We start from the raw sequence: 27552 nt of genomic DNA on the forward strand, positions 1-27552 counted from the left end.
CATCTATGGCCTGCATTAGAGAGAGAAAAAATAAATGTGGGATTGAGTTCTGCTTTAAGTGCCATGCAGAACCATCGCTGCATGTAGACAGCAAGTGGCTGCAAATAGGCCACAGGAGATCAGAAGCACTGAGAAGTAATAAACCATGAAAGAAAAAAGTTGACAAACAGGAATTAATTAAGGTTTACATCTACTTGTCATACACAGAACGAAGTTCATAATCCTGTACCTGTAATCCTGCAGGAAAGTGTCTAGGCACATTACACTTTCTATTAATAATCTGTTCATTTTTTATCACTGTCAACAAAGATATTTATAAACCTATAGCCATCGCCCGAGGCCAGCAGCCTGTCTTTCAAGCTATGTTAAGCCAGCCGTCAGGTTTTTCAAGGCTCGTTCCGTACAAAGGTGCCTAAACAGTTAATGCCTTGTGTTTAAATTGTTTTCAAAGGTGTGTTCTATTTGAATAGCTATACCTGGAAAAAGAAGAAAAAAAAACCAGCAGTAAAGCGGTGGACACTGCGCGATGTGGTCACCATAGTCCCTTCTCGCCCGAATTCAGACCAACACCATGAAGCTGACTAAATTTATTGGGCGTTGTCCAGGCATATTTTATATTGCGGCGATCTTTGACCTGGTTGGTGTAATTCTGCTGCTTATAGGAATCTTCGCCAGTTTCAGTATATGGGATTTCCTCATCTACACAGGGGCGATCATCATAGCTTTTAGCTTGGTTTTTTGGGTGTTGTGGTACACCTTTAACATTAGGATCTCCTACAAGGAGATGGAACTGATTTTGTAGGCTGAGAAGTCATCTGGCCAAACTTAAAGCTTCGGATACATCTGGAAAAAAAATGTGCAGTTTCAGTTTTTGATTTTTTACATTTTATCACATAAAGTTCTTCATTTCTCCAAAATACATAAGACAATTGCATAAAGGCTGTGCCAATTGGAAAGGCATGCACCAAGCAAGAGACGAAGACAGGACACAACTGTACACCCATAACTGAAGGTATTGTATGTACAAACACTTTTCTTTTACATATATTTTATTGATTTTAAGAAAGGTTTTAAAATGACTAACAATAGGCTCTTCAAGGAAAATAGACATCCAAACAAAACATTCATAGGGCAAAAAAGAAAACAAATACAATGGGTAAGATTCATTCAAAAAGAAACAGATGAGCAGGTGCTGGTGGTTGGTATAGCCAGATATGTAGTAAGCAATGTTCGGTGTTGGTGACAACAAAGGAGATATGTATATAGTGGGGACTCAAGGAGCCATGGGCTAAATAGATTCTTCTTTTGGGGTTCCTGGCTGGGCCCTACACCCAATCCCTCCTCTCCCGCTGCCCCTTCCCTCGTACCCCCACCACCTCTCTAATCTGCCCACCATTTCCCATTGTTTAGTCTATCCATGTCAGTTCTATCCTTTCCCGGTTTTCTTTTCTCTAACTCCTAATGGTGCATGGCTATTAGAGACCTTCTACTCCCTCTCCTGATTTCCACAATCCAAAGATGGTATGTCCAGCTATAAGCAATGTTCGTTGCAAGTGCGAACAAGGGAGAAATGTCTACATTGGAGGATCCATGATGATATGAGCTAAACAGATTGTAATTTTGGGTCTTCTTCGGCAGCCCCATGGCCAATTCCTCCTCTCCGCTTGCCCCTTCCCTTGTACCTCCACCACCTCTCTCTTCTGCCCACCATACCCCTTTGTCTAGCCTATCCACGTCAACTCTATTCTTTCACAGTTTTCTGTAATATCTAATGGTGCACAGTCGCTAGAGACCTCCTAACTCCTCTCCTGATTTCCACAACCCAAGGTTGGTAGATCCAGAAATAAGCAACCTTCACTGCATGTGTATATTGGGAGATCCAAGATGATATGAGCTAAACAGGTTCTACTTTTGGGGGTTCCTAGCTTGGCCTTCAGCACTTCTTTCTTCTGCCCATCATATCCCTTTGTCTAGCCTATCCACGTCCGCACTATCCTTTCACGGTTTCCTTTTTTCTAATTCTTAATGGTGCACGGTCATTATAGACCTTAACCATTCCAACTTGAGTTCTACCTCTATATGGCTCAGACACATTTAAATTTGATATTTAAAAAATTAGTCTAAAGATGACCTTACACCTGAAGAATTTCATTTGTTTGATTGTCAAGAGTTAGAGTGGACAATTCAACAATTTGTTTTGCCAGCAAAAAAAAAAATAAAAGGACAAGGATGGCAAATTTCTGTTAAATCTAATGGGAACAAACACATTTTGAATAATTGAATTTGTTCTGAGAAAAATCATAACTAGTCTTATGCACATGAACAAGTTAATCAGGAAGTAGTGCGTCGCGTTCGGTCAACAAAAATTGAGACATTGACACAGTACTCGAATGAAAAGATGTTCCAAATTAATTAAGTCAATGAAGGCACCATCAAATAGTTGATACTTTCCCAACTGAACAGTCAAACTAAATTCTTTAGGTGTAAGGCAAACATTAGGCAGCCATAACCCCGGTTTTAAGTGCCATTATACCACATTTTTTGTTAAGGTAGGACCAGGGGCGGACTGACAACTCATGGGGCCCCCGGGCAATAGGGGATCATAGGGCCCCTGTGTCCTTGCCCAAACTCAAAAAAGCCTATGAAAAAGGTACCAAGGGCATCTCATGGGGCCCCCTACTGACCCAGGGCCCTCGGGCAGTGCCCGAGTTTCCAAATGATCAGTCCGCCCCTGGGTAGGACTTTTGAACAGCTGTAACTGTCCAGTTTTTCTTTTTGAATTATTTTGTATTTTTGCAAGAACTTATTTCCATTGACCACTGCCATTGGACCAAGATGAAGAAAAGTGGAGAGGAATAAAGAGACTTATCTGCACCCTTTGTTGACAAATTCATGACCAGTTTTGGTTTAGCCCTGTAAATATTTTAACTGCAAACAAGTATAATTAAAGGCAAAACTTTTTTAGTTTTGGACAGAGTGAGATGGATTAGAACACCTGTCAGGGTTTTATTGCTAGCTCCACCCCTGTTAGGGTGATTCACCCTCTTGATTTGACCAGTTTACCATTATAATCGAAAGTGAAAATAAAATAAAATCCCACATTTTGGGTTGTCCCTAGAAAATTAATAGGGAAATCTTCCAATGGGGACACCAGTTCTGATTACCTTGAGGGACCCAAGGGATTCCTTTAATTTGCAGGGATTTTCTCTTAATTCCTGTTATGGGACAGGAAGTGAAGCGAAATCTTCCCAATGGGACACAGGTGGAAGAAAAAACCAAGAAGGGATATGACCATTCCTTACTCTATCCAAAATGAAGAAAAAAAAAGTTTCGCCTACAGTTCTACTTTTAGAACATGCATTTGATTTTTAAAAACATTAATGGGGTCAAATCGATGGTTGGATATTTGAAGAAGCAGGATGAACATTTTTTCTTGGGCGAACTATTTCTCAAATAAATTTCTAACAGTGAATGTGGTTTTTGTTCAGGAAAGTCCATTCCGTTGCTGACAGCAAACAAAAAAGTACTTTCGATCGATATACATCAAGTCATCAAATGTAGTGATAATTTTTGTACAAATTTTCATACGAATGTTCATTTAAAAATCTACTTGTGTATTGCCCACTTTAGTCTTTTGACCCATGATTTGATGGTCCTGTAGTGCCTACCAGAGGTCACCAGGGAAAACAGGTAATGTCCAGGATGCTAAGAGTCCTTCAAAATATTTTTTGGCTCTACAGAGGCAGCATTATGTAGAAATATCTTCAGGGAAGTCAAGTGGTAGGCCATGATTTTCTGTGTGGGGGGTTTCTGAAGAGCATTATATTCTGCAACTGAGAAACTGACACACCACTCTGAGATACAGTAGCTGAAGTGGATCTTCGCTTAGGATCCATCCACTCTGACTGGGTGCTGGTCTGGTTCATCTTGTTGGTAATTAAGCACTAAACAAATAAAGGGTTCAAGCAAAACTGGACGGTGGAAAACCTTTTCTTGGTATATTATACTGCACAGGATACAGCTTTTACACATTTCACCCTAAAAAGCACCTTTGTGCAAAGAAGTTAAAAATAAGTTAGAGAGAGAGAAGGGAGCAAGCCACACGTCACCATGACACAGCAGTTCTCTGTCAGTGGTTACCGAAGTTCTATGGAGCACGTCAACCAAGTCTCAGATGCTGTAGAACAGATATGCCTTTGCTTTAGTCCTTCCCTGTAAGAATCATAATCATATCAATGCACTACTAAACACAATTTATACAAACAAAAGGGCACCTTTTCATTTGATTTTATACATTTATAAAATGTCAATGTGAAGAACATAGTTGTTTTAAATGAGAAATTATATTTAAACCCAGGCTGAACCATTTACATCTCATGTCAAGGTCCACCTTCATTGGATTTGTCTTTTTTTGGTTTTTGGCTGCATCTCTGCTGGTCCCTATTACTGTCTACTAATTTTCTCTTATTTATATTTTATTGTTGCTAGCTTCAAAAAAGCTTGGCAACTCCTTTCCATCTTTTTCTTGTTCAATATTTTTATTAAAAGTTTTCAGACAAAAAAAAAACGGGGAAAAGCCCCAATGAAAAAAATCCAGACATAATTGTACATGCAGGTTTCCATCACAAGGGTTCCTCCATCCATAGCAGCAGTTCCAAGTATATAGTTGTCTTCTCTCTGATTCCTAGTTAGGGGTCCCTGTACCCAGGGGTGGACTAACAACTCATGGGGCCCCCGGGCAATAGGGGATCATGGGGCCCCTGTGTCCTTGCCCAAACTTAAAAAAGCCTATGAAAAGGATACCAGGGGCATCTCATGGGGCCCCCTACTGACCCTGGGCCCTCGGGCAGTGCCCGAGTTTCCAAATGCTCAGTCTGCCCCTGGCCTGTATCCTTAATTAATTCAACCTCCTGTTATAGTTCCCCTTGGCATGAGACGCTGGCTCACCCGAGGCACAGAATGTAAGTGACAGCTGGTCTTCATTAGAGCTCCTGATGGTGGAAACCTTAGATTTGGTTTTTCTGCCATGCAAGCTGTCACCAGGTCACTTTTCCAACTTGGGGGTAGTTGGAACAAATTAGCTATAGTGTGGAGACTTTACATGAAATGCTAAGCAGAAGAAGGGTCAGGTCTTGGTAGAGGTTGTGGGCAGGTGGCAGGCAAGAAAGTAGTCAGGTCAGTCTGGGTCACCAACAAGCGTCATTATAATTACAAATGGAGTATGTAAACTATTACACTATAAAGCATTACACAGTTAAGCTGGCCATAGATGGTTCAAATCTTGGCAGGCTCAGTAGGGACCGGCCAAGAGTTGAACCATGTATGGGCACGCTGAATGTTCCCAAGTTGATCGATCAATCAACTTGAGTACAACCAGTCTGTCAGAGTTTACATGTGATTATTGCTAGCAGCTATTATAGCCACTAGTAGTAATCAATGTGTTCTCCTGGTGGGGAGGGCTCTTGCCACCTCCTCCTGGGGCAAACACAATGGCTCTGTGGGAGAGATTCCCCCATCACCTCTTGACTGTGTTGAAGGGGGAATCAAGCAATTTTCTTGCCTGCAACATTAGCAAAATGAATTGTAACAATGTACAGGTAGCATCAAAATGTTAAATGAAAATCTGATAATTCTTTATGGTAAGGGCAGGTAGGCAGGTGGAATATACTTTACTAGGAGGAAGTGAGAAGGAGATAAAGGAGTGCATAACTGAGGCACAGATAACAATGTTGTGTAACACACCCAGTATATGTGTTTGGAACTCAAGGGGAAGTAATCAGATAAGGAGGGCTGAAGCTTTCAATTCTAAGCAGCTTCACTTGGTGCTAAGTATTTAGCCATTCTCTGAGATCTGCAGGTGTCAGGGAACACCCAGCAGGTAATAACACACAATGGTGCACTTTGACACCCTTAGGTACAGAGTCTTGTTGGTGCTCAGCAGCTGCTGTCAAGTTGCTTCTCCATGAGAAGAGTTCAATACTGGTTCTAATAATGATCTGTGAAGTCTCTGTTTTCTCTGAATCCATGATGCAAGTTTTATTTTGTGTTGAGCCCTGGTGAAGCGGAAGTGATGTTCCGAAACGCATTTTGATTTTTTAAAATTACTTTTTTTCACAAACAAATAATATTATCTTGGGCCTTTTCATCCAGCTTTTGTGTATTGGTCCTATTGGTATTTCTACAGTTTGAGCTACTGTTGGGTGTCCATTGTGCGAAGTCTTGCTGTGTGGGTGACGCTTCAGCAGAGCTATTAAAGTGGTAGTAAAGTCTTTTAAAAACAGAAAAAACTGGTCACAATAATGGCACAGTGCTCTGAATTGACAACCTATTCAATGTGCCGTCAATTCTGAGCTTCGGGCTCATGTGCCGGTGACGTCACCGGCTGCAGAAATTGTTAATATCTGCTAATCGGTGCACATTTAGGAGATATTCGTTTTATCTAAGGTAAAGTCGGCCATAGATGGATCGAAATGTGGCCGGTTCAGCAGCTCCATCTATGGGCAGGCTGGTTGTATTGAGCTTGATCCAGCTATCGAATTCAGTACAATCAGCCTGTCGGGTTTTTTATGTTCAGTTACTGATGGCAGCAGTAGCCGCTGGCAGTGATCATTGTATTTTGCCAACTGGGAAACTTCAAGCTGTCGGAACACCAAAGCTCTATGGGACTGATTTCCCCATCAACACTGAATGTGTTGATGGGGAAATCGAGCAATTTTCTTCCCTGCAACCCATGGCTGCAGGAGAGAAAATTGATTAATGTATGGCCTGCTTAAGCTATATCATACGCTTACCGGTAGGTACAAGTGACCAAGTTGTGTTTACTTTCACTTTAAACTTGTGTGAAGTTTTCCAGTTCCCAGCACCTCTTTGAGTATGTTGTTCTGGAGTCAGCACTTAAAGGGGAGCTTCAGCCCCTGTTTTTGTGGCTCTGCCCCCTCCATTATGGCATGTGCAAAGATATGTCCAAGGGTCCTGATACAGCCTTTTGACACATCTGTTCATGCATAGGATATTTCCTGCATGTGTGCAAGCATGGGCAAGTTTTGGGACTTCTGTGCTACTCATATCTGCATGTGTGCAGGAAAAACCTGTGCTTGTAGATGTGCCATTGGGTTGTAGGGACCCGAAGCCCTGCGGCACATCTATGCACAAGCAGAATCTGGGAGGGGGACCCAGACACTATTCTTGCCTAGGCAGCAGAATAAATCCCAAATAATTATATACTCTATACTGCCAAAAGTATTGGTCGGCCGGCCTTTCCACGCACATGACCTTTAATGGCCTCCCAGTCTTAGTCCGTAGGGTTCAGTATTGAGTTGGCCCCGCCCTTTGCAGCTATAACAGCTTCAACTCTTCTGGGAAGGCCGTCCACAAGGTTTAGGAGGGTGTCTATGGGAAGGTTGGACCATTCTTCCAGAAGCACATTTGTCAGGTCAGGCACTGATGTCGGGGGAGGAGGCCTGGCTTGCAGTCTCCACTCTAATTCATCCCAAAGGTGTTCTATCGGGTTGAGGTCAGGACTCTGTGCAGGACAGTCAAGTTCCTCCACCCCAAACTGGCTCCTCCATGTCTTTATGGACCTTGCTTTGTGCACTGGTGTGCAGTCATGTTGGAACAGGAAGGGACCATCCCCAAACTCTTCCCACAAAGTTAGGAGCATGAAATTGTCCAAAATGTCTTGGTATGCTGAAGCCTTAAGAGTTCCATTCACTGGAACTAGGGGGCCAAGCCCAATCCCTGAAAAACACCCCCACACCATAATCCCCCCTCCACCAAACATTACACTTGATACAATGCAGTCAGGCAAGTACCGTTCTCCTGGCAACCACCAAACCCAGACACGTTTATTGGATTGCCAGACAGAGTAGCATGATTGGTCACTCCATAGAACACGTCTCCACTGCTCTAGAGTCCAGTGGTGGCGTGCTTTACACCACTGCATCCAACTGCATTGCACTTGATGATGTAAGGTTTTGATGAAGCTACTCGGCCATGGAAACCCATTCCATGAAGCTCTCCACACACTGTTGTGTTAATCTGAAGGCCACATGAAGTTTGGAGGTCTTTAGCTATTGACTCTGCAGACAGTTGATGACTTCTGCGCACTGTGTGCTTCAGCATGCGCTGACCCCGCCCTGTCATGTGACGTGGCCTCCCACTTGGTGGCTGAGTTGCTGTTGTTCCCAGTTGCTTCCACTTTGTTATAATCCCACTAACAGTTGAGCGTGGAATATTTAGTAGCCAGGAAATGTCACGGATGGACTTATTGCACAGGTGACCACCTATCACGGGACCACGCTTGGAGTCACTGAGCTCCTGAGAGCGACCCATTCTTTCACCAATGTTTGTAGAAGACGTCTGCATGTCTAGGTGATGATTGTATACACCTGTGTCCATGGAGGGGATTGAATACCTGAATCCAATGATTTGGAGGGCTGGCTCAATACGTGTGGCAATATAGTGTATGTGTGTATATATATATATGGGCAAGAGGAGATTAGGTTTAGTTATGCTTTGTGAATTTTATCTGGTTCCTGATAAAGCGGGAAAACAATTTGCTCCATGGTTGGCTCTGTCTAAATTGAAGGAGCCAGATGGAAAATTGTAAGCAGAAAAGTGACTGCAGCCAATCAGCTGTTCGATTATTCTGCCAGGCGCTTCCTGCAGCTGTCAGAATACAATGTCCCAGAAGGAAGATTCGTCCATCCATGCTGGCCAGTGTGGATGGAGGAATCTGTTAGATGTCTTTACTTCAGTTTGCAGGCTGAATGAAAGAAATCTACTAGTGTATGGCTGGCTATAGAGAGACAGACCTTCCGGTAGGAATGCTAGGTGACAACTCATCTGTTTGGCCTCATGACATCTGCAGGAATAAAAGCTCTTGACTGGCTGGTTCTGGCTATGTTGTAAAGCTGTACGCATGTGGTAAAATGACTGTTTCCTGTCTTTAAGAAAAAGAAAACGGGCCCTCAGTGGCCACAGAGATTTTCCAACACACACTGACGACCCAGCACACAACTCACACACAGCTCAAGTTCATGGCTGTGTTCACAAAAGCATGACATGCATCAGCCCCTTCCACTCAACTTGTAACATGTCTAATCACTGTGGAGGAAAAGGAGATTGAGGACATGCTTCCTCCTACCTGCAGACAGATGACATCATCTCAGCCGTGGCAAAGTCACTGGACTGGATCTTAAGACTTTTTAATGATGAAATGTACATTTTTCTCCAAAACAATTATACTTTTGCTGTATATCGTGACTAGAGATGAGCTTGGCTTCAGTCCAAACCCAGAAGTTGGCTTTCATTGCTGGGCCAATGAGCTAAGGGTGGGAGATTTCCTGTCACACAGCTGCACAAAAGGTGAGGGGGGGGGTTCTTATGACATCATTGACCTAATATGGTCATATGACACTGACTTAAAGTGATATTAAAGGCAAGTTCTTTTGTTTTTTTTTAAATGATAAATATGTTATACTTAATTGATCCGTGTAATGGTTTTGCACAGAACAGCCCCAGTCCTCCTCTTCTGCGGTCCCCCGCTGATGCTCCTGGCCCCTCCTTCCTGCCAAGTGCCCCCACAGCAAGCAGCTTGCTATGGGGGCACTCAAGCAGGCTCACTCACGAGCTGCTACTATGCATATTCATTCACGCACAGAGCCACGACTTGGTCTCTCTCTCCTCATTGGCTGTGGTTGACAGCAGCGGTAGCCATTGGCTGTCAATTGCTATCTCAGCCAATGAGGATGGAGAGTCCCCTGGTTGCCGAGGCTCATGTAAGTATTAGGGGGGCTGGGAGAGGGCAGCTGCACACAGAAGGTTTTTTTTGTTACCTTCATGCGTATTGCCAAAAGTATTGGGACACCCCTCTAAAAATCTTGAGCCTTTATAACCACTTTAATATGGCTATGTGCTCATATTAGGTCACTGATGTCAAGAATATTCCTGTCCCTATGTGTATGTCAGCTGTGGGTTGGGGAATCTCCCCAAGCCACAGCTGACCCAGATTGGCCCAGCAATGATGGCCAATTTCCGAGTTTGGATGAAATTGGGTTCAGACTGAGCCCAAGCTTAAATTGTAGTTATGCGGACTTGTAATCTTGCTGAAAGGTCCACTTTGAAAAGAGCCATGGGTAAGATTTCTATTTATTTTCTGGATAGAGATGTTGTTTTGCCATATCTTTAGTTTGTTTTTTACAACATTCCAATCCTACAATCCAGAGATAGCTATGTTGGGAAGGTGCCAATATATTTTTTTCCATTTGCAAACACCATATTGTATTGACATGTTTTTGTTTTTTTATTTGCCGTTATTGTTTTTTTTCCTCAAACTTTACTAGCTTACTTCTAGCTTCATCACCACCACGAATCTCAAATTCCAAAGTGGTAGCCAATGAATACAGTTTGTATCTCTGTTACAAGATGTGATGTTCCTAAAACACGTTGACATAGCTTGTGTCCAGGAATGTTGTTTTCATAAGCACGTTGAGGTGACTGTCAGGTTTTTCAAGGCTGACACAGCTCATCCATGTCAAGGCATGCGTTGTGTCACTGTATATAAACAACTTATAAATTGCTCCATATTATTTGATGAAGAGACAACAGAAGCAACAAGTTCTATCCTGTCCCTCGCACATCTGGAAACGATGTCTAGGACCGTGAGATGTTCGGACTTGACCGGTCGCTGTTGGTTCCTTTTGGTTTTGGCTCTGTTGGCTGACTTTGCCGGCATCATTTTACTCGCTCTGGGGATTTTCGCCAACTTGAGTTTTTGGGACTTTTTAATCTACACCGGGGCTGCCGTCCTAGGGCTCAGTGTGGTGTTTTGGATATTCTGGTATACTTTCAATTTGGAAGTCTCTTACGAAGAGTTGGAAGTATCATCTATGGGCTTGGATTGAGCTGATGACTGTTAATTCATTGAGATGCTTGTTGCTGGTCCTCAACCTAGAGACATCCACGAGTTGACATTTCTTTTTCTAAATGGCAGCTTGAATGTATCTGAAAATTTCAAATCTTAATGAAGTATTTTTTTTATTTTTTTTTTTCTTATTTATTTATTTGGTGCTACATTTCAATTCCCTGGAGAAACCAGCTCACAATCTCAAAAACAAGAATACAAAGGCTTGCTTCATAAGTGAAAAGAGAAGGTACTATATATGTTTTATTAATTATGAAATCTTTACTGAAACCTAGAATTAGTTTTAATGTGTTCTCAAAGTATAGTTTCACCTTGAATGACTTGTCCAGAACACCCAACAAGGTTTGCTTAAAAAAGTAAACCCAAAATAAAAAAATGTAATATATTGAAGCTTTTTAGATGTGGTGGTTGCATTAGCTTTCATCTCTCAGGGCAAGAATAATTTTCAACAGAATAACAATGTTATCTATGTTCTCCAAACAACTAATCTTCTCGCCCTCCACGTAATAGAGATGAACCAGATAGGCAGAGTAGGCACCGGCCTATGGGTCCCATGCTGTTTAAGGGCCCCACGGGAACGCATCAAATTAATATTGATTTCGCCTTGAAAGAAAATTACAATGAAGCTTTCTTAAATTGTTTACAAAAGATAGAAAAATGAACTCAAAGAAACAAAAACTTTACAATAAAGTCTCTATAGTCTCTACACTGTAATAAAGTGGAACTTTATCCATAACAATTTGATAAACATGAATGTTCTTTAACAAAGGAACACACATTTCACATTAATAATGCTACCAAAATGAGTGTGTGCTGCACATTGCCTCCAGCATTGCTCCTGTTTCTATTAGCTGGAGGCGGTCATTTTGCTGAAGCTCAGAGTCCTGAGCAGCAGAAAATCTTTAGGCTGTCAGCAGATCGGCCTCTACATTATAGGCACAGTCCCAAACAACTGAGCATGTGCAGAGCAGGGTGAGATGGTGTATTACTGGATTTGTTACAGTAGAGGCACTTTTTTAAAATGTTTTACATAGCCGTATCTGCAAAAGGGGCCAGCATGAAGTGATCTAGCAGGACCTAATTTTCTGACTAAAGTTCCACTATAACCACAAGCCTACAGGGCACTTACACCCCCTTCCTGCCTACAGGGCACTTACACCCCCTTCCTGCCCAGGCCAATTTTCAGCTTTCAGCACTGTCATACTTTGAATGACAATTGCGCGTTCATGCAACATTGTACCCATATGAAATTTTTATAATTTTTTTGTCACAGAGCTTTATTTTGGTGGTATTTAAACACCTCTTTTTTTATTTTTTCTTAAACAAACCAAAAACCACTGAACATTTAGAGAAAAAAAAACCTTTTTTCTTAGTTTTTGTTATAAAATTGTGTAAATAAGTGATTTTTCTCCTTCACTGATGTGCGATAATGAGGCTGCAGTTATGGGCACTGATAGGCTGCACTGATGGACACTGGTAGGTGGCACTGAAAGGCAGCACTGATAGGCGGCACTGACTGGCACTGATAGCTGGTACTGATTGGCAGCACTGATAGGCGGCACTGACTGGCACTGATAGCTGGCACTGATTGGCAGCACTGATAGGTGGCACTGATTGGCATTGATAGGTGGCACTGACTGGCACTGATGGGTGACACTGAAAGGCAGCTCAGATGGGCACTGATATGTGGCATTGATGTGCACTGGTAGGCACTGATATGTGGCATTGATGTGGCACTGATGGGCACTGGCACGTGGCACTGATAGCTGGCACTGATGGACACTCACAGGTGGCACTGCTGGGGCTATACCAGGGGTGGGCAAACTTTTTGACTTGAGGGCCGCATGGGTTCATATATTGGACCCGGGGGCCGGACCAAGAGTAGATGAATGATGTGTATGTGTCATCCATAGTAAGTATAGTAATATTCCCCCATAGTAAGCATAGTAATTAATCCCCCATATAGTAATTCATCCCCCATAGTAATTCATCCCCCATATAGCAATTCATCCCCCATATAGTAATTCATCCCCCCTATATTAATTCATCCCCCATATATTAATTCATCCCCCATATAGTAATTCATCCCCCATAGTAATTCATCCCCCATATAGTAATTCATCCCCCATATAGTAATTCATCCCCCATATAGTAATTCATCCCCCATATAGTAATTCATCCCCCATAGTAATTCATCTCCCATATAGTAATTCATCTCCCATATAGTAATTCATCCCCCATATAGTAATTCATCCCCCATATAGTAATTCATTCCCCATATTAATTCATCCCCCATATTAAGTCCCCAAGTCCCCCCTGTGTCAATTCACTTACCTTTGCTCCGCGCGTTCCTCTCGCCATGTTCCCGCGCCGTTCGATGTAGCATGAAAATCTGTCTCCTATGAGGATCTGTCCCCCTTGACGTATCTGCGCATGTGCCAGTTTCAGGCATGAGAAGCCGATCGGCGATCTCCGGCACATGCGCAGATACGTCGAGGGGAACAGATCCTCATAGGAGACAGATTTTCATGCTACACCGGTCTTCAGGGCGGACTGTGAGAGGAGCCTAGCTCCGCGGGCCGGATTAAAAGGTCCGCCGGGCTGGATTAAAAGGTCCGCCGGGCCGTATACGGCCCGCGGGCCGTAGTTTGCCCATTGCTGGGCTATACTGATCATCAGGGCACACTGATCATCATTGCTCTGATGATCAGTGTACATGTCCCCTCCACGGAATGCCGATTATCGGCTCTCCTCTCCTCTCCTCTCGAGCTGTCAGCGTGAAAGCTCAAGAGGAAAGAAATGCCGATAACCGGCATTTCCCTGTTTATATGTGATCAGCTGTGATTGGACACAGTTGATCACATAACTGAGCTGACATCTTTGGCTCTTTCCGTGGATCGGTGATCCGCTGTGTCCGAGGGACACAGCGCACCACCGATCGCCGCGCTGAGAATGTCCATGCATTCCATAATCCTCAGCTCATTGACAATACTGGCTCAGGTTTTATTTTTTCAATGTCATACCTGTAGGATATCTTCGGCCTCTCCAAAACTTGCCGGAAAACCTCCCTTGTAGGCGACCCCCTCCCGCCTGGATGGCAGGATACATGATTAGACATTGGTCACACCCTCCTAGCTTTGTAGGAACACGCGCTCCGGCTCATTCAAAACCTACACATGGTGCACCTTTCTTCTGTCGCACAAAGCCGAGCTCAGCCACTGCTGCAGTAGACAGGTTGCCTGCTGTGAGTTAGCTAGCCAGCTTGGCTCCCCAAGTCAGGGAGAAGGGGTTAATGTTTTTGCTCTCTGTGTAAATTTGTAGGATTATAAAAGGAGAGAGGTCTGGTTCACCAGGGTACGGGAACTATTGAAGAAAAGTGTTGCTGGGACCTGTTGTCTGCTCCACAGACGCTGACTTGTTGGGACACTGTTGTTATGGACCCTACCACTCTGGATTTCCTAAGTATGGACTTTACCATTAAGGGCTCCACCTGTGCAGGTATGCTGGGGCAGCCGCAATCATTGTTAGTTAGGGAAAGGACATTTCACTTTGCTGTAACTGCTATGCAAAATTTCCAGTAAAGTTGTTCCAACTGCTTCAGGCCTGGTCTGAAGTTATTGACAGGGGTGCATGTTGGGTTCTGGCGTATCCCAAAGAACCTGGGTCTGTAAAAGCATTAATGGGGTATGAGTAACATTGCTACAAAAGGTTAATTCGGAAAGGTAAATAAGAGGAGGTTTTTGCCATGGATGACTGAAGAGTACAACAGCTACAGCAACCAGTCGTTTTTTAGTTGGTACCCGGTTGGGTGACAGGTCCTCCTGTAGCGTGGTGGTCACTGCTCTGGCTTTCTCTCTAGTTTTCCGTCTCCTCCAGTCACTGGGAGCAGACGTGTTATGGAGATTCAAGGCATGATCACAGGGTACGGGATGGAGAGAGTTAAAGAGCATGCATGGCCCATGTGGAAGAAAAATATATTTGAAATATATTCTTCCCAAATATAATGAAATATATTTGAAATACTGAAATTTTGGCATACATATTCAACATATTTATATATATATATATATATATATATATATATATATATATATATATATATATATATATATATACTGTTTGTTGAAATGCGTTCTTATTACAAAATGTATGAAAAATATTTTTTTAAATAAATTTAAAATATATTGTGTGCATTCATTATTTTTTTTCAAAAGGTTAACTTATCCTTTAATGCTTCACACAGGGCTGTCTATGATGTTGCTACTAAACTGAGAAGATAGTCAATACCCACATGGAAGAAAAATATATTTGAAATATCTTTTAAAAATATTCTTCCCAAATATATTGCCATATATTTGAAATGCTACAATTTTGGCCATATTCAATATATTTCAAAATATATTTCAATCAATCAATCAATACATTATATATATATATATATATATATATATATATATATATATATATATATGTGTGTGTGTGTGTGTATGTATATGTATATATATATATATATATATATATATATATATATATATATATATATATTATGTTGAAATGAGTTTTTATTACAAAATATATGCAAAAATATTTTTAAAAACACATTTCAAATATACTGTATGTCTTTAAAAATACAAATCTACATTTTTGGAATGCAATTTTTTTTAAATAAGATTTGTATTTTTAAAGACATACAGTATATTTTAAATTTTATTTTTAAAATTATTTTTCATACATTTTGTAATAAAAACGCATTTTAACAAACAGTATATATATATATAAATATTTATTGAAATATATTTTGAAATATATTGAATATGGCCAAAATTGTAGTATTTCAAATATATGTCAATATATTTGGGAAGAATAATTTAAAAATATGTTTCAAATATATTTCTCTTCCATGTGGGGGGGGCCCGCTAGGTGGTTGGCTACTGAGTAAGGTAACAGAGGGCGCTGGACTGGTGGCGTAGGTACAGGCTCTGCACATGCCTCCTAATGCAAACATCTCAATTACAAGTGTGTAGTGACATGGGACAGAGGAACTCTAAATTTTTTCTGCACAAATGCGGCTCGTCTCTGAGTCAGGGAACTGCCTTAATGTTTGATTCCTCACATGAAGGCAGCCTCCTCCTGGTCCTGGGCATTGGTGAGCATACCTTCGGGCAAGATGTTACCCCACGTTCATGGGTGCAGTAGACCCCAGTGCAGGTTTTGATTGCGCCAGAGTGCTCATTACTACAAAGCTGGGGATGCACCCCTAATTTCGGGCCAGATGGAAAGGAGGATTTTTTTTGGACAGGCTTGATAGAGGCCATGGATGGCCTGCAGGTATGACATTCAAAACCTGAGCCGCGTTTATTAATGTATTGGGAATGCTGGAATGCATGAGAAACTTTATAGGTAAATAACCTATAAAATTCGTCTCTGAGTATTCGGATTCTTGCATGACTGGTTCTCCTTAGCCTTGACAAGCCGCAACACCTTACTAGGCATTGTAGAAGCACTACTGTACAAATTATACTATGATTAAGTACAGCAGAAGTGGCAGTACAGGACTCGGAGGCTCAGGAATTGCAAAAAATCACATGTATGTGTGTGTATATATATATATGTATGTGCCTGCACCTGTGCCGCTCTATCCGTGCCGCCATTGGTGGCTACAGGTGTCGATCACCGGATCCCGGCCCGGGGATTCCCCGCCGGAACCCGGCGATCGCTGACTTCATGCACAGAGGTCGCGACTTCATGTGCAACTTGACAGATATCTGTGCGACTTCATGCACAGAGGTCTATGCAAGTCGCACATGAAATCACAAAAAATAGTGCAGGAAACTTTTTTCAAATCGGTGCGGCTCCGCAAAATCAGAGTTGCACCGATTTGACTGGTTCCATTGCCGACAATAGAGTACGGCTTGTCGTGCGATTTGAAACTGTCACACCGGTGTGAAACAGGACTGTCTCTCTGATGGGTCTGCAAATAAAAATAGATGCGAACAGATGGCCTATTCAGAGCACAGCTATTGATAAACATGCCTCAAAAATAAAAAACAACATAGTATTTGTTTATTTGTTTGTGAATATGTTTGCATAGTATTTGTTTATTTGTTTGCGAATGTGAAAACAAAAAGAAATAAAAAAAAGATAGAATTTGAATGCTATGTTTGCCTTCTCGTGCTCTACAGAAACCACAGTCCCTTAAAGGGTAACTCCAACTTTGTGGCAAGAAAAAAAAGTGTTCACAATGGTACACAAGTCATATTGTAATTAATTGGTATTCAAATTACCTTTTCTATTCAAGCTGCAGCTCTGTCACTTTCTGTAACATGCATAATGGCTACCTGGAGGTGTTCTGTACATACAGTGTAGTATGTATACAGAAACCCCCCCCCCCCAGAAATTTCATCTCCTGCTTGTGTGATTGGCTCACTGGTTTTCCCGGAAGTCAGCACTAAGCTACAAGTCAGATTTTTGGCATCTCCTGCAACAAAAATGTCATTTTCGGGTGAGATACTCCCAAAGGACATCTAAAGGGATGCAGACCCTGCCACTTTCCTCATTACAGTCCTGCAGGTGATTGTTAATGTTAAAATCACTTCCATACAGGTTCACTCTGTTTTTGTTGTTGTTGTGTCCATGTGCAGTTATTTCAGCTAGGAATCTGCATCAAAAATTGTACAAATCCCTGCAATACACATAGATCACTCAGAGGGGAAGTTTTGTTTTTTTTCAACAAAAATGGAGTTACTCTTTAATCGCTTTCCCACTGCCCTGTAGCAGAAATACTTCTACAGGGTGGCGGGGTGGGCAAAATCACGTATATATAGGTGAGTTTGCATCTCCGGGTAGGGTGCGCGTGCGCTTTACCTGTGGCGCCATTGGCGGCCTCACCTGTCGATCACTGGGTGACCGCCGTGTATCACCAACGGGGGGAGAGACCTGTATGTAAACAATACAGATCTCTCCCCTGTCAGCTCCTGCACTCTGCTTTGTATGGCTCTGCATAGCAGTGTGCTTTCAGTGTAAAGCACACACCCAGCACACAGTTAACCCTTTGATCACCCCAGATGTTAACCCCTTCCTGCCCAGTGCCATTATTACAGGGTCAGTGCTTTTTATTAGCACTGATCACTGTATTGGTGTCACTGGGGATGTCAGTAACACCAAGAAAGTTCCCCCCTCAGTGTCAGAATGCTCACCGCAGTCCCGCTATAAGTCGCTGATCGCTGCCATTACTAGTAGAAAAAAATATTCCAGTATCTATACCGCCATTTGTAAAGGCTGTAACTTTCACGTAAACCAATTTATTTATTATTACTATTATTTATTATTTCTTTCAGGTACTTTTATAGCACCATCAATTTACGCAGCGCTTTACATATATATTGTACATTCACATCAGTCCCTAACCCTCAAGGGGCGTACAATTTAAGGTCCCTAACCCTCAAGGGGCGTACAATCTAAGGTCCCTGACCCTCAAGGGGGGTACAATCTAAGGTCCCTGACCCTCAAGGGGCGTACAATCTAAGGTCCCTGACCCTCAAGGGGCGTACAATCTAAGGTCCCTGACCCTCAAGGGGCGTACAATCTAAGGTCCCTGACCCTCAAGGGGGGTACAATCTAAGGTCCCTGACCCTCAAGAGGCGTACAATCTAAGGTCCCTAACCCTCAAGGGGCGTACAATTTAAGGTCCCTGACCCTCAAGGGGCGTACAATCTAAGGTCCCTGACCCTCAAGGGGCGTACAATCTAAGGTCCCTGACCCTCAAGGGGCGTACAATCTAAGGTCCCTGACCCTCAAGGGGCGTACAATCTAAGGTCCCTGACCCTCAAGGGGCGTACAATCTAAGGTCCCTGACCCTCAAGAGGCGTACAATCTAAGGTCCCTAACCCTCAAGGGGCGTACAATCTAAGGTCCCTGACCCTCAAGGGGGGTACAATTTAAGGTCCCTGACCCTCAAGGGGCGTACAATCTAAGGTCCCTGACCCTCAAGGGGCGTACAATCTAAGGTCCCTGACCCTCAAGGGGCGTACAATCTAAGGTCCCTGACCCTCAAGGGGCGTACAATCTAAGGTCCCTGACCCTCAAGGGGCGTACAATCTAAGGTCCCTGACCCTCAAGGGGCGTACAATCTAAGATTCCTGACCCTCAAGGGGCGTACAATCTAAGGTCCCTGACCCTCAAGGGGCGTACAATCTAAGGTCCCTGACCCTCAAGGGGCGTACAATCTAAGGTCCCTAACCCTCAAGGGGTGTACAATCTAAGGTCCCTAACTCACATTCATACATACACATACTAGGGCCAATTTAGACAGGATCCAATTAACATACACGTATTGGGATTGTTTTTTTTTTTTAGCAAAGACATGTTGCAGAATACATTTTGGCGTAAATTTAATCCGAAATTCTATTTTTAAGAAAAAAATTTTTACTGGGCATGTTTAATAGCAAAAATTTAAAAGTAGTTTTTTTCTCAAAATTGTCGTTCTGGTTTTTTTTTGTAGCGCAAAAAATAAAAAAGCTCACAGGTGATAAAATACCACTGAAAGAAAGTTCAATTCGTGGGAAAAAAAGGATGTCATTTTCATTTAGGTGCAGCGTTGCATGACCGCGCAATTGTCAGTTAAAGTAACGCAGTGCCGTAACGCAAGAAATAGGCCTGGTCAGGAGGGGGGGGGGTGGTTAATCCTCTGGAGGGCGAGGGGTTAACCTGCACTGATGGGATCTAGTTGAAAACAGCCGGAGGTTTATATATCTAAGCTATCTGGCTGGGTGGCTGCGTTGGGTGCCTAATGACCCCCAGTCATGAAAGGGTTAATGAGAGAACCCCTCCCCCCCCCCCACACTGTTGTCAACAATACTGACTTTTATTCAATATTTGGACAAGCCCTGATACAAACGTCATACGTCAGATTTTCCACCACGAGTGATGCTGACCAGAGTCGCATTGATGGAGAGGCCGTCCTGACAGGTGCAGCTGGGAGGTGGAAAAATAAACCTGCGTATGAACACGGACAGTGAACCCCCATGTGAGCCTATTTACTAAAACAGCGTGACTAGGATTTTGTTTCTTTTTGCCACTCAAACAATCTCACTGTTGAAATGAGAAAAGCAGTATATTCAGAACCCTGGTAAGAAAAAAAAGTCTTAAAGTGTTACTAAACCCACAACAGTACAATCAGTCTGTATATACAGTAAAGCATGCTTGTTATACTCCCTGTGGAACCTAAGGGGTTAATCCTCTGCATTGTGTAAAAACCCTGTTTGATCCTGTCTTCTCTGATGCTCCCCTTCTTCTACTGTCCTCAATCCATCTGCCATAGTTAGAGCAGCAGTGGCAAGTCTGCACATTAACTGTTTGGTGTGTATTGTTAGAGAGTTTTTTTTTTTTTTTTGGGTGGGGGCATGTGATCGGGACACAGCCAATCAGCACTCGCACAGCCAATCAGCCTCATAGGCCAGTCAGAGGAGAATTAAATCTCCTCCTACAAGATTAAACAGTGCTCGGCCAGATACTGATAGAAGTCACAAGACTACTAAATACTGCTGATGAGAAAAGGTATTTAACATTTTATATTTACTTAAATAATTGCATTTCCGTGTACTGTGGGAGACCAGATATAATAAATGCAGGGTCTGGGAGACCGGATATAGTGAATGCGGGATCCTGGGAGACCAGATATAATAAATGCAGGGTCTGGGAGACCAGATATAATAAATGCAGGGTCTGGGAGACCAGATATAATAAATGCGGGGTCTGGGAGACCAGATATAATAAATGCGGGGTCTGGGAGACCAGATATAGTGAATGCGGGATCCTGGGAGACCGGATATAGTGAATGCAGGGTCCGGGGAGAGCGGATATAGTGAATGCGGGATCCTGGGAGACCGGATATAGTGAATGCAGGGTCCGGGGAGACCAGATATAATAAATGCAGGGTCCGGGGAGACCAGATATAGTGAATGCGGGGTCCTGGGAGACCGGATATAGTGAATGCAGGGTCCGGGGAGACCAGATATAATAAATGCAGGGTCTGGGAGACCAGATATAGTGAATGCAGGGTCCTGGGAGACCGGATATAGTGAATGCAGGATCCAGGGAGACCAGTTATAATAAATGCAGGGTCTGGGAGACCAGATATAGTGAATGCGGGGTCCGGGGAGACCAGATATAGTGAATGCGGGGTCTGGGAGACCAGATATAGTGAATGCGGGGTCCGGGGAGACCAGGTATAGTGAACGCGGGGTCCTGGGAGACCAGATATAGTGAACGCGGGGTCCTGGGAGACCAGATATAGTGAACGCAGGGTCCGGGGAGACCAGATATAGTGAACGCAGGGTCCGGGGAGCCCGGATATAGTGAATGCGGGGTCTGGGGAGCCCGGATATAGTGAATGCGGGGTCCGGGGAGACCAGATATAGTGAACGCGGGGTCCGGGGAGACCGGATATAGTGAACGCGGGGTCCAGGGAGAGCGCATATAGTGAATGTGGGGTCCTGGGAGACCAGATATAGTGAACGCGGGGTCCTGGGAGACCAGATATAGTGAACGCGGGGTCCGGGGAGACCGGATATAGTGAACGCGGGGTCCGGGGAGACCGGATATAGTGAACGCGGGGTCCGGGGAGACCGGATATAGTGAACGCGGGGTCCGGGGAGACCGGATATAGTGAACGCGGGGTCCGGGGAGAGCGGATATAGTGAACGTGGGGTCCGGGGAGACCGGATATAGTGAATGCGGGGTCCGGGGAGACCAGATATAGTGAATGCAGGGTCCGGGGAGACCAGATATAGTGAATGCAGGGTCCGGGGAGAGCGGATATAGTGAATGCAGGGTTTGAGGTTTAGAAACACTTTAAAGAAAAACTCCAGGCAAAAATTTTATTTCCCCATGCAGTGGGGCTGTGTCCACACTGCATGAATAAAATGCTCATTTATGTCTAGGGGTTCAGTAAGCATAGATATACTTACCTTATCTGCCAATCCTCCGAGCACAAGACTGGCCCCTGCTGCTCCTGCTCCCCCCCCTTGTCTTGTAAATGGGGGCTGTTCATGATGTCATCACGCCCACAGTCTAGCTCCAGACATGAGGACATCAGGAACAGTCCACCACCGGACATGGGGGAGGGTGGTTTTCCAGAGGTTCAGAGGATGGAGTAAATATAGCTTTACCCTGAGCCCCTGGACAAAATGAGCAGTTAGCCCATGCAGTGCTGGCACAGCCCCACTGCATGGGAAAATAAAAATTTTAACTGGAATTCTGCTTTGAGTAAAGGTTTGTGGGCTTTTAAAACAGAAAACTAATGCAGCCGTCACGTCTAAAGACCATTAAGCTACAATATATAATTATTTTTTTCCTTGGGGGTAGTTATCCTTTAAGTACTTAGCTATACTACATTTCCAATATTCTAATAGTGTTGTGAGCTTGCCAACCCGACCGCACGTCCTCATTCCCTTCATCTAACGGCTAATGCTCAGGTTCAGCCTTCAAAACAAAGCATGACAGAATAAAACGCTCATGTAAATTTTTGGATTATGTGTATTACAAATTGCTTTCTTTAAATCTCTTCTTCCACATTCGTACTTGGCAAAGCCTGCGACAAAGTACTTGTATGGGCACCGAGTACAGGAAACACTGTGTTCAGAACAAATAAAGTTGGCTTTGTTATGTAATGATAAGTGTATGAGTAAATGTTTCTCCATATAATCCTATAATCTTACACGTGTCTGCAAACATCTGCGGGAAGGACGGCTCAAAGTAGATCCAACACCTCTCACTTGTTTGCTCAGGTTGTGGCAAACCTATTTTTTTTGAGTAACAAAAGTAGGCGGCGTGCGCTGTTATGAGTGTTTAGAATGGTCTAGAAAACTGGTCTCCAAACTGCGGCCCGGGGGCCGGATGCTGCCCTTTGCTTGCCTTTATCCAGTCCTATTCCTCCTACTGACACTGACAATGCGGGTATAATTCTTGCCACTGACCACAGCAACGGAGCACTATTCTTCCCACTGACACCAATGATAGGGCACTATTCTTCCCACTGACACCAGCAACGGAGCACTATTCCTCCCACTGACACCAGCAACAGAGCACTATTCCTCCCACTAGCACCAATGAAGGAGCACTATTCCTCCCATTGACACCACCAATAGAAGCATAATTCCTTCCACTGACACCAACAATGGGGCACTATTCCTCCTACTGACACTGGCAATGGGGGTATAATTCTTGCCACTGACCACAGCACCGGAGCACTATTCTTCCCACTGACACCAATGATAGGGCACTATTCTTCCCACTGACACCAGCAACGGAGCACTATTCCTCCCACTGACACCAGCAACAGAGCACTATTCCTCCCACTAGCACCAATGAAGGAGCACTATTCCTCCCATTGACACCACCAATAGAAGCATAATTCCTTCCACTGACACCAACAATGGGGCACTATTCCTCCTACTGACACTGGCAATGGGGGTATAATTCTTGCCACTGACACCAGCAACAGAGCACTATTCCTCCCACTAAAACCAATGAAGGGGCACTATTCCTCTCACTGACACCACCAATAGAAGCATAATTCCTTCCACTGACACCAACAATGGGGCACTATTCCTCCCACTGACACCACCCATAGAAGCATAATTCCTTCCAACAATTACCTTCCATTCCCTTACCTTCCTCATGTTTCCATTTTCTTCCTCCCTTCCATTCCCTTACCTACCTTCTTTCCTTTGTGTCCTTCCTCATGTTCCCATTTTCTTCCTCCATTCTGTTCCCTTACCTACCTTCCTTCCTTCGTGTCCTTCCTCATGTTCCCATTTTCTTCCTCCATTCTGTTCCCTTACCTACCTTCCTTACTTCGTGTCCTTCCTCATGTTCCCATTTTCTTCCTCCATTCGGTTCCCCTACCTACCTTCCTTCCTTCATGTCCTTCCTCATGTTCCCATTTTCTTCCTCCATTCTGTTCCCTTACCTACCTTCCTTCCTTCATGTCCTTCCTCATGTTCCCATTTTCTTCCTCCCCTCTGTTCCCTTACCTACCTTCCTTCCTTCGTGTCCTTCCTCATGTTCCCATTTTCTTCCTCCATTCTGTTCCCTTACCTACCTTCCTTACTTCGTGTCCTTCCTCATGTTCCCATTTTCTTCCTCTATTCGGTTCCCCTACCTACCTTCCTTCCTTCATGTCCTTCCTCATGTTCCCATTTTCTTCCTCCATTCTGTTCCCTTACCTACCTTCCTTCCTTCATGTCCTTCCTCATGTTCCCATTTTCTTCCTCCCTTCTGTTTCATTACCTATCTTCCTTCCTTCGTCTCCTTCCTCATGTTCCCATTTTCTTCCTCCATTCTGTTCCCTTACCTACCTACCTTCCTTCCTTCGTGTCCTTCCTCATGTTCCCATTTTCTTCCTCCATTCTGTTCCCCTACCTACCTTCCTTCCTTCATGTCCTTCCTCATGTTCTCATTTTCTTCCTCCATTCTGTTCCCTTACCTACCTTCCTTCCTTCGTCTCCTTCCTCATGTTCCCATTTTCTTCCTCCATTCTGTTCCCTTACCTACCTTTCTTCCTTCGTGTCCTTCCTCATGTTCCCATTTTCTTCCTCCCGTCTGTTCCCTTACCTACCTTCCTTCCTTCGTGTCCTTCCTCATGTTCCCATTTTCTTCCTCCTGTCTGTTCCCTTACCTACCTTCCTTCCCTGTTCCCTTTCATCGTTCCTTAGGAGCAACTTTACTGATAAAATTCATACTTAATTTTTTACTATGTACATTAAGTATTTATTTATTTCTTTATTTTCTTTCGTCTCTTTTCCAGGAAGGAGCAAAAGCTATAGAACACTTTTCATATACTTGAAAATCCTTTGCACCTCCCAGAAGTCAGGAAATTCCTTGAATGAGCAATCAAGAAGGAAGACATTTTGGAAATTTCAAGGCTCTGATAGTTCTGCATTTATGGCTTCTGCTGGACTTTAAAAAAATAGAATGATAAAAAAATTGAAGGAATATGAGCGGAGACCTAGCAGAGGACATTGCTGTGATCTAAGATTCAACTGGTTTCCAACATTTCAAGATGGCGGAATCTGCGACCCACATGAAGGATTCGACTGAGAGTCGATGTTTACAGTTCTATACTGACTTATCTACCTCCATTTGTGAAATGTGAAGGACTTTGTGCGGTATAAATAGAAGGACATGACATTTTGTTTCTTTAATTTTGGATGCAGTGGTGGGAGGGTTACCCTTCTTGCTTTCAGTGTCCCAGTTAGGGAGATTCACCCTCTCTATTTATCCTGGTGACCACTGTCACTGAGACGGAAATTGAAGGGAAACCCAAAATTCTGCAGCTGTGACAAGAAGATGGGAAATATACCAGTGAGGACATCTGTTTTGGAACAAATGTCTAATAAAGGATTTCCCCTCATTGTGGGGAGATTTACTCTTACTTCCTGTTGTGTCTCCGTAGCAGGACCTAAAGGGAAATATCCCCAATGGGACACAAATGGAAAAAAACATCTTAACAAAGGTTTTAACCATTAGTTACTCCATACAAACTGAAAAAAAAAAAAAGCTTTACACTTTAACGTAGACCCAAGCAGGGGCAGACTGACAACTCATGGGGCCCCCGGGCAATAGGGGATCATGGGGCCCCTGTGTCCTTGCCCAAACTCAAAAAAGCCTATGAAAAAGGTACCAGGGGCATCTCATGGGGCCCCCTACTGACCCCGGGCCCTCGGGCAGTGCCCGAGTTTCCAAATGATCAGTCCGCCCCTGGACCCAAGTATCTATGAGAACCCCTAAAACACCATAAATCCTCCCAAAGTAGCCACTTTTACATCAGCCTTTATGAAGTATAAATGAAACATCACATACATTTGTATACCTGTTCTTCATGAAGATATCTCAAAGGATGTAAATCTAATATATGTTACATTTTCCTCATGAAATTCTGCATGTTTGTATTTATTTAAAAAAACTTGACTCGAAAAACGATTTTGTTTGTGAATTTGGGTTGATCAGCCATATTAAAGCCCAGTCAATGGGGTTGATTTATTAAAGGCAAATAGACTGTGCACTTTATTTGTTACAGGTTCTTATATAGCATCATCAATTGGATGCAGTGCTTTACATACATATATATATTGTACATTCACATCAGTCCCCGCCCTCAAGGGGTGTACAGTCTAAGGTCCCTAACTCACATTCATACACACACATTTTTTTTTTTTTTTTTTAAAGTCCGCAAAAGTGCAAACTACAACGAAAAACCCGTAAGTGTTTCACAAAAAAATGCAAGTGCAATACACCACACAAAAAGTGCACTTAGGGGTGTGCTTTGTCCTACCCCCGAAGGGGTTGGACCACTACCCTGATCCCCCGGGGCACGAAGCTCCTGATGGGGACAAGGTTCCCATTTGGTCCTCCTGGCCAAAAGGCCTGGTGGACCACCGTTCCTTATGTCCAGCCGAAGCCAGACACCCAGTACTTGGTCAGGGGGCTCTCCCGAAGAGAAAAACCTCCTAGGGATCAGGGGAGGAAGGAACCAAAAGGCCACACATCCTCCCCCTAGACTTCAGGGCAGGCCTGAGGACCCACACCCTCCATCCTGTGAAGAAAACACACACATAAGTAAAAGTGACAAACGTGGGAGTGAGAAAAAATAAATAAATAATTAAATAAATCTATAAAAATAAAAAAAGTGGTCGTGCCAAATTGTGCACTGAAAAAAAATTGCCCAGGACTTGGCCAAAAGGCCCGGTCATAGAGGCGCAGTGCAAAAAGTGTTTAAACTCAGTGACCATGTGCTCTTTCGCAACGTGGGGTCCCACACCCAAGTGCTACTCAGAGCACCCCTGAGGCGACTACTCAGGGGGCACTGTGTTTGCGGACTCTCGGCCTTCGCAGCCCCTGGCCAGACAGAGATCCGTCCAAATCAGGAGGTACTGGGTCCTTCCAGTTATCTTGGGGGAATTACTCCCAGGGCCCCAGCTTCACTCGTGGCGCTCCCCGGTTTCTGTCCCTCCGGTACTAGCCTTCCAGACCCCCATCATACCAGTGAGGGTACTATACAACAGCCATCCCCGCAAAGCTAGAATGGTCGGGAGCACCCCAACTGAACACTGATAAGAACAGATACTACACTTGATCTTAGCCAAAAGGCCGAGTGTGGGAGGAAATCAGAGTAAACCCACACAGGCATAGGGAGAACATGCAAACTCCAGGCAGATGATGCCATGGTTGAGATTTGAACCAATGACTCTGGAACTGTCAGTTGGAGGTGCTAACCATTTAGCCACTGTGCTCCTCCACTTTGCATGTGCATTTGCTCCAGAGCTCAGTAAATGAGGTAAAGATTCACTTTGTAACCCTATGTCAGTGGTGGGCAACTGTGTCCCTCCAGCTGTTGGTGAACTACAAGTCCCATCATGCCTCTGCCTTCGGGAGTCATGCTTGTAACTGTCAGTTTTGCAATGCATCATGGGACTTGTAGTTCTACAACAGCTGGAGGGCCACAGTTGACCACCCTGCCCTATGTACATCCCGTATGGCAAGCAGATATACTGACAGGTCTGCAGGCATCTGCTGATCGCTTGTGCAATGCTTTAAAGGGTCCTGCAACAAAAAATAATAAATGCACC

At 43.7% G+C, this 27552-nt stretch overlaps 1 long non-coding RNA gene across 1 annotated transcript; it reads left to right on the forward strand.

The window, feature by feature from the left end:
- Nucleotides 1–339: 339 nt before the first annotated feature.
- Nucleotides 340–25977, forward strand: LOC149434282 (uncharacterized). Its single transcript, XR_016308775.1, has 2 exons — nucleotides 340–1012; nucleotides 24732–25977. It is a non-coding gene; the product is annotated as an uncharacterized LOC149434282 (long non-coding RNA).
- The last annotated feature ends 1575 nt before the right edge of the window (nucleotides 25978–27552 follow it).

Source organism: Staurois parvus, unplaced genomic scaffold (assembly GCF_062004578.1).
Source record: "Staurois parvus isolate SC_StPar_1 unplaced genomic scaffold, SC_StPar_1.0 ptg001787l, whole genome shotgun sequence".
NCBI classification, from domain to species: Eukaryota; Metazoa; Chordata; class Amphibia; order Anura; family Ranidae; genus Staurois; species Staurois parvus.